Raw genomic sequence first — 9,327 nt, 5'->3', positions numbered from 1 at the left:
CAGGCTCCACAAAAAAGCCTCTTGAAGCCCCGCCCCAAAATCAACAGGAATTTTTTTAAAGTGAAATATGTGAATTTCTGACTCAAAAATCCTCAAAAAGTTCAAAATTTTTTAACTCCTAGCAGGAACATATTTAGCAAAACGAAAACTCTAGGGACACTCACAAGACATGGAATATACACCAATAATTTTTTTGTTTGATTCCGAATAACTATGACGAGGTGGGAGCCGATATTCGCCAACATGGCGGCAAAAGTCAGAACTCCACATTACTCTGCAGGATTGCAGAGTAAAGTGCACACATAACAACTTTTTGTGCAAAAGAAAATATGATAGGGTATGTCCTCCGACATGGAAGATGATATACCCGAAAGCTTGTTTTAATCGGAACCACCGTCTTGCAGCACCGGCTCCACATTCGCCAACAAACATCAAAAACGAACCTCATGAACCCTTTGCTTGATCATAACTCAGGCTGTGTTATACTTAGAACCACACAATTTTATACAGCAATGTACAATCCCAGTACGAACAAAAAAGCCTCTTGATGCCCCGCCCCAAAATCAACAGGAAGACTTTTATCTTGAAGTATTCGCCAAAAAACATCAAAAACAGACCTCATGAAAACCCTTTCATTGATCATAACTCATGCTGTGTTACACCTAGATGCACAATATTTCATACAGAAATGTATAATCCCAGGACAAACAAAAAATCCTCTTGAAGCCCCGCCCCAAAATCAACAGGAAGACTTTTAAATTAAAATATTCGCCATTTTTTCAACTTTTCTCTACATGGACCTATAAAGAAAGGGCTGCACACTAGATGACAGTATTACATTAAGTAGGAAGAGATTGCCACCTGCTGGACAATATAAATACTGCATGTTGCTGCATTTACCTACACATCCTACAAACTTGGATCAAATCAAACTCAAAGCAGCTCAGGGAGGTCTAGAGACAGCCACCATGATAGCACTGGAAGCTGGTTCCATTGGCTGAAACGCCTTCGCCGTAGCTTGGCGTCTTCGCCACTAAACAGGAAGTCGCTGTAACTTCACTATTCTCCGTCTGATCATCTCAAAATTGTATATAGTTAATGAGACCCAAGGCCTGAGGATGCCCACACGCTAATATTCATATAAAGTGAGAGCGCCACCCGCTGGGCAAAGTAAATATTGCATGTTGGTTATTTAGCTATATGTCTGTCAAACTTTTATCAAATCAACCTCAAAGCAGCTCAGGGAGGTCTACAGACATCCACCATGATAAAAATGGAAGCTGGTTTCATTGGCTGAAAGGCCTTCGCCATAGCTTGGCGTCTTTTTCACTAAACAGGAAGTCGCTGTAACTTCACTATACTTTGTCTGATCATCTCACATTTCTTATGGTTAATGAGACCCAAGGCCTGAGGATGCCTGCACGCTAATATTCATACAAAGTGAGAGTGCCACCTGTCAAAACGCCTTCGCCGTAGCTTGGCGTCTTCGCCAGTAAACAGGAAGTAGCTGTAACTCCACTATACTCAGTCTGATCTTCTCAACATTTGATATACTTAATGAGACCCAAGGTCTGAGTAAGCCCACACAATAATATTAAGAAAAAGTGAGAGCGCCAACTGCTGGGCAAAGTAAATATTGCATGATAGTTATTTACCTTCAAGTCCTACACACTTGATCAAATCAACCTCAAAGCAGCTCAGGGAGGTCTAGAGACAACGATAACACGGGAAGCCGGTTCAATCGGCTCCATGGCCTTAGTAGTTTCTCGGCGTCGTCGTCATGAAGCAGGAAGTCGCTGTAATTTCGCTATGCACTGTCCCACGCGCTCCAAACTTCACCCGCCTGGTAAGAGCCCAGGCCCGAGGACTTCCTCACATCCGCATCGAGTGCGTAGCGGCAACTTCCACGCTTCCGGTGACAGGTATTACTGTGCCGCGCACTCCGAAGAAGAGGAGACCGTGGCGCGTTCTCTCACGCGGTCGCCCGGAGCGCCGAGGACGGCCGGGACGGCGAGCAGCACGGAGGTGCGAGGGCCCGGTCATCACTGCTTGCAGTTTTAATTTATTTATTGTTTCTCTTTGCTATATTGAATGCACGCTAACAAAAAATTCAGCAATAATCACATTAATGTGCAGTGATGTCACTGCTTTAATGTTGACTTTGGGCTACGTTAAACACCCTGTCACTTTGCACCTGCAGCTCACACTTTGTTTTTTTAACTGCCATAACGCTTCCCCTCTTATCATTTGGGTTTGTGTGTGTGTACATGCTAATTCCTCATTCTACCCCTCCCCCCTCCCCACCTGATTTGAAAGTGCTTTGTGTGTGCTGTTTATTTGCTCTGCTGCTTCACACGTAAGAGGTTCTCAGAGTCAAATTAATTTCTCTTTTAGTGGTTCAGGCCCGGTTCTAGACAGTCAGATTAGGGTGGGCCTTTAGAAGTTTTAGGTGGGCACACTGGGCAGAGAGACCGAAGATGCGAGCAGATGCGCAGAGCGCGCGCAGAGCAAAACGATTTTTTTTTGCAGAGCAAGCCGATTTTTTTTACCCTTGTAAGATCTCTGCGTCTGCTTTTTGGCACATTTACTGTGAATTGTGTAGAACACAATATGCAAATAAACTTTGAGTGTTGCTGTGTGGGAGATTTGATTCTTGCATGTTTTTTTTTTCAAAATGTTTATGAATAACGTACAATATTATATATAAAAAATATACATTATATACAACATAATGTATTTTTTTTTTAATCGCAGTATTTACTGTAGGCAGCCTGAGCTGATTGAAGAGAAAGCTTTGGGACTGGGCAACCTGGATGGTGGTAGTCCAGAGCTATATACTATACACACTATATAGATATATAGTCTTTCCACTATTGGCTCCGATGTCCAGCTGGGTGAAAATAGTAGCCAGCCGAGGTCACGTCCCTGCTAGGGGGGTCCGGGGGTATGCCCCCCCGGGAGATTTTTTTTACCTTTTTAAAGTGAAATGCATGAATCTAGTGCAGAGGAAAATTAAGAGGCTAAATCTGAGGAATTTTGTGTGAACAAATAATTTGGAGACACTGGGTCAGATGAATTAGAAGCTATTGAAGAAAGACACATGGATTTTCCATAAATGCAGGGTCCTCTGGTATGGGCTTGGTGCTCTTTTTCTTTTACGGGACATATTTTTCTGTAATATAATGAATTCATTTAAATGCAGTGGGAGGAACGAAGCAGAAGAACTCTGTTGTCCAGTTATCTTTTTTTCCACAGATGAGGCTGAAATAGGCTATAGACCAGGGGTGTCCAAACTACTGCCCGCGGGCCAACTGCGGACCGCGGCCCGCTTTTTATTGGCCCGCGGCCGATTTTAAAAATATAATGCAATATGGCCCTTTGAAAAAAAAAAAAAGTTAGTTAACCCACTTGTGCAGGGGTGTCAAAACTGATTGATTGGCCCTTGGCACATTTTAAAAATATAATGTAATATGGCCCTTTTAATTTTTAAATAATCTAAATGCACTCATTATATTACAGAGAAATATGTCCCATAAAAGAAAAAGAGCACCAAGGCCATCCCAGAGGACCCTGCATAATATTTTAATTTAAATTAATATTATTATGGAAAATCCATGTGTCCTTCTCCAATAGCTTCTAATTCATCTGACACAGTGTTTAAATTTTTTTTCATACAAAATTCTTCAGCTTTAGCCTCTTAATTTCCCTCTCAAAGTGCACCAGATTCATGCATTTCACTTTAAAAACTTAAAAAAATCTCCCGGGGGGGCATACCCCCGGACCCCCCTTGGAGGGGCGAGATCTCGGCTGGCTACTATTTTCACCAAGCTGGACATTTGACGTAAAAGCAGAAAACACTGGGTGTATTAATGGCATTTAACAAAAGGGGGGATGTATCTTTTTAATGTACAAGCAAAGTGTTGCCGTGAAGAAGGATTACAATTTACGAAGACACTATGAAACTAAACATCAGAGCAGCTACATGTCCTGATAAATGTGTTATTTTTGCAAAGTGGCCCGGCCCTTCGTAGATTTATCTGTATGTGGCCCTCAGTGAAAAAAGTTTGGACACCCCTGCTATAGACTATACACAGTGCATGGGCAACTGAGTGCAGCCCCATTTTCAAATATTTTTAAATAAACTCAATACACACTGTGCATGCCATGGACTTGAACGTGACATGATCAGTTAACCTCGGATTACCTCCCAAATGATCTGATTAAATTATTAAGCTATTAACTATCTACCAAAACATTGTATTCCTTTTATTGTATGATAATTTACATTTTCATAATATGATGTTGATATCAAACACACAAACTAAAAAAAAAATGGTGGGGCCCCCCTGGCAGTCGGGACCCTAAGCAACCGCTCATTTCGCTTATGCCTCGGGCTGGCTCTGCTGACCAGTGACCACTATAAGCGGGTGGGTAACTTGGAGGCAGGCTGTTCTGCCCACCCAATAATACGATTAGAAGCAATGCATGGTAATGGTATATTCTTTAGTATGAATTAATTGTCTGAATTTTATTTGACATTTTCTTGGACAGCAAATGAACAGGTCCGTCCGATAGTGGGTCTGGACTTCCACCTAAAAAAATAAATAAAAAATAAAAAATATATAGGGGAAGGTGGGGTGATTTGTGCATTTTGGAAGTTGCAAAACCCCTTGTTTCTAGAAAACCGTGGAAGAAATTGGAAATGTGACCACATATTTAAGAAGAGCTATCCATTTGACTCATCCTGTAAAGAAGGGAGACACAAGGAATAAGATATAAGCACATTTAAGCTCAAAAAACTGTGTTTTGCCTTTCAAAGTAACATTTCCATGATCAAGGTTTTTTGATTATTGTGTCTGAACAATTATAGACACGTTTGAAAACATTTGACACATGTGTTAGTGCTTTGGTATGCTACACTTTGAGTCTATATAGTTAGCACAATGTCAACCCTAAATTGCTGCATCATGCCTATTATCCAAAATTCTGGGGATGGGGTGATTTGTGCGCAAGGGCCTGGGTGAGTTATAAGTAAGTAAGTAAGTAAAATGTATTTATAAAAGCACATTTATGACAGTTTGCACTGTCCAAAGTGCTGTACATAGTGCATTCAGTAGGTAAACAATGAAGGTACAATAACAATAACCAAAATAAAAGACGTAAAGCCCATACATCCACATAAACACAGATAGTAGTGCAGAGGTAAGTAAGTAGTGCAGAGGTTAATGGGGAGGAAACACCAGGGTGTACATATGGGTTTTGAGCCTTGATTTAAAGGCAGAAATGTAGGGGGAATCACATTTGTCAGGTGGCAGTTGGTTCCACAAGCACGGAGCAACTAGTGCAAAGTACATTTCTGAGAGTTGTGCCAGTGGCATGGCTGTATACGCTGGTCACCAAAAGAAAGTGATTGTCTACAGTAGCTCAGAAGAGAGTGACATCTCAATTCCACTTAACGACACCACTGATGAGAGTTCAGATGGCCAGAAAGATGATGATGGTGACTTTGTCATTGTGACACAATGACGCACAAATCACCCCACGTAGTGGGGTGATTTGTGCGTCAAGACAACTTTTTTTCCGAAAGCTATATTTCTTAAACAGTTTATTCCAGATCCAAAGTTTTTATTGCCAGGGATGCACAACATCCTGAAATATATGTACATATTTGAGTTGGAGACATAACTGTCAAGGCCTCACTTTAAAATCACTTTGAGTAAAAAGTTGCACAAATCACCCCACCTTCCCCTATATATTTTTTATTTTTTATTTTTTGGATTGGGTGGGCTTAGTTTTAGTGGAGTCATAAGATGATGACTCAAACACAATCAATGCTGCTGGCAAGACTGATATGTTCCCCTTCTAAAGGTAGAGTCAGCTATTCTGGAGAACGTGTGTTGTCAAATCACTTTTTGTCAAAATCAGTGAATGTCTCCTCATGATCCGCGAATTGTCCGTACTGTGTGCGATGAAAAAATGTGTGTTGATAGACAACCTTCTCTGTAAGATTAAGGGCTGAGCGAGGTCTGTTGAGTCTAAAGCCTTAGTTTTCAGTATCACGAAAGGTGGCTCTCTTTCTACCTGGCTAGATCACCGTGGTAACAGAGGCTGCACGGCTAACCTGCCCAGACCAGTTTTTGTTCCAGAGTTTGAGCTTAAATTCGGCTCTTAGAGCGCGGCCCTTTAAGGAAACTACACATTTTGAAATCCTGCGGACCTGACTATATTGTCTGAGCGATACTTTTCACTGAGTAAACTAGTTTGATCAGTAAACTTATTGATCAGCAAGTTATTGATGCAGAAAATGTAAAATAGCCTAGACCTACTGTATGCAGCGCCACTCTATGCTCTCACCTCAAATGATTTTACCTGGCGATCTACACACACTGGCTCTTAATGAAGCGTTCTATAAAATCACAGGTTGCAACATTATTTCACTGTAGGCTTCTTTCTTTTCATCAATAGCGATTACAGTTGGGACGTGACAGGTGACAGCTGTCACAGTTCGGACATCGCTGCAGACTTGCAGATTAAGCTTCTCACAGTAGATTCATATTTGTCCGGAAAATACAGACTACAGGTTTTGTATCTAGGCTAATTATTTTAATGGTATTTATAAGATGAAAATAAAGGGCTATTAGCCTAAATCTAAATCAAAATTGTATTAATTTTGATGTGGACAGTGGCCCAAAACTAAAGTGATTTTCCACATAGGCTATGCTATTCATAAGGGGACAGTGTCAGACTTAAATCAGATTCTTAAGTGTAGGATTATCAACTAGGCTAAATGGTGTACTGTTTAAATCCGAGTTCAACCTTTAATTGCTTTATAATGTCACGTTACGCACTGCAAGAACAATCTGTAAAATAAATTAATCAATTCAGTAGCCCAATTTTCTGACAACATTCCACTCTTTCAAACTCTTCCTCTTGAGTGAAGTTAGCGACGCACTTTTTTTTTTTACTCAGCTGCTCGCAATCAGTCCGTTTGTGTAAAGTTAGCGGCACTATGGTTGCGTTCCGAATCGCATACTCTTTCTTTTTTCTATTCTACATACTACATCCGACGATAAAAATAATCTAGTTAGGATGCAGTAGGCATACTATTGGGACATACTTTACTCTCTTATTTCATCATAACATTGCGCCTTGATCTTGCCTCTTGCTTTTATATCCGTCGCATCCCCGTTTTTTTTTTTTTTTGCATCCCCGTTTGTTTTCATATGGAGGCTTCGTCGATGTTACGTCACTTCACGTGCGCACTGGATTGTGGGTCAGAATCGCCCAAATAGGATGCACTTTTCAACACTAACAGTCTTGGCCGCATGAAGTAGGACATCCGGGTACTTCCAACCATCCTAAATCTGGCCATAAGAATCGGGACATCCTAAATCTTTTTTCTACATACTATATAGTAGAAAGTATGCGATTCGGAACGCAACCAAGATCAGTCCAGTCTGTGCGGAAGCAGAGTCAAATGACGGGTCAAACGCCCCCTTTCATGGGGACGCGCACAGAGCCTGAAGCCGAAACCCTCGTTCAACATAAGAGGTTGATAACTTCCTTCGTGATACCGGTTAGTTCTGAGCGAGGGTATGTGTTATGTTGAACAAGATCAGAAAAAGAGAGCCGGGCTCTGTTGAGTTTGTTTCGTAGTATACCCCTCTGGTATGTTAACAAACGGTACGTATAAAAAGAAGAAAAAAGGAGGCCCACCGTAGCTAGCGACATGCCAGTTTACAGAGCTTAGGCTGTGTATTAACAGTTTTTTTTTTCAGAGCACATACAGTGGGGACAGGTAGTGGAGACACTGATTTTGACAAAAAGTTATTTGACAACAAGCATTCTCCATAATCGCTGACTCCACCTTTTAAGATACAAACTTGGGATTTTTCATAGGTTGCCCCTTGCTTTGTTATTGTCTTTTCGCCTTACAGACCCATCGCATCATCAGAGGAACCCTGCGGCTCATGTCCATCTCATTACCTTTACTTCCTTTTCATGATCCTCCAATGTGTCTTTTCTTCTTTAGATATCATTCTACCCATGATTGTGTAAGGAATTCTATGATTTAACAAAAAAAGGTTATCTGCCGCCATTGCCCATTGAAACTCTTCTGTATCTATCTTGAACTACAGTATTAAAGCATGAATGGGTAACAGATAGAGCCTGTAGAGTGATTCATAGCAGATAAAGAACATCAAACCCTCTATATTCACAGCATTAACGCTCATGTCATGAAAAAGATAAAATAGCCCGGGGCTCTGCAGAAATAATACAGTATTCTGAAGCCATTTGTAATCATTATGGGTCTCATTGTGGTCTCATAGAATGAAGTGTGAGATGATGCAGAGTAAATGATCAAACTATATTATTTTGGTTTTCATCTGAGCGTTACTCTAAAGGATTTTGAATATTGTTAAAATCGACTTTACATCCCCCCCCCCCATATGTTGCATTGCCTCTAACATTGTTGGACTCACAGAGTTTAAATGGAAAAACTAAATAAAAAATGGTAGATATCAATGCAGCAGAACCAGAGATGGTGTGGTATATTATGGTAATGGAGGCTAATGTTTCCTCAAGCCGCTGTAGCCTGAAGCAGAGAAGGGAATTAGGCTACGGAGGTCTTGTAAGCTTTATCATTCATTTTAATAAATATAAATAACTGGACGGGGGAAACATTTACACAGATATTGACATAAACAATCAGTGTTTAAATTATTTAAAGCCAGGGTAACACTATACAATAAGGGTACATTAATTAACTTTTATTTAATGCTAAGTTAATGCTATTATTGGTTACATAATGCATATTAAGCATTTACTTACTGTTAATACACAGTTATTAATGGTTACGTTTCTGCATATTAAGCACTAACTAAGCAGTAATTAACATGTAGTTAATGCTTTGTTAATGGTTATTTAGCATAAACTAATAATTAGCTAACCGTTAATTAATGTAGGTTATTTTAATGTGTTACCAAAGCGGGTTATACAAGTGTCTATCTATCATTCACAGTGGAAATAAACATGAATTGATCTAGCGACTTGAAACTTCAAAGCTGCACTTTGTCTGTGCACTGCTGCTTGAACTGATACCAATGAAAGTGGTCAGAGTGAAAGTGACAGATGTGTGTGAAATGCAAAATGTGTTACCTTATCCATTGTTAATAAACAAAATACATATAGATTAGTGCAATCAATTTAAAATGTTCCGTTTTGTTTTGAGTCAAACACAACATTAGCCTGCCGCTGTACACTCACAAAATGTTTTTTTCCCTCTGAAGATTATGCAGCACTCAATTGTAAACATAATTTATTAAG

Source organism: Ammodytes marinus (genome assembly GCF_949987685.1).
Source record: "Ammodytes marinus genome assembly, chromosome: 4".
Taxonomy (NCBI): Eukaryota; Metazoa; Chordata; class Actinopteri; order Uranoscopiformes; family Ammodytidae; genus Ammodytes; species Ammodytes marinus.
The sequence above is the reverse complement of the archived record's forward strand: the minus strand, read 5'-3'. Positions refer to the sequence as shown.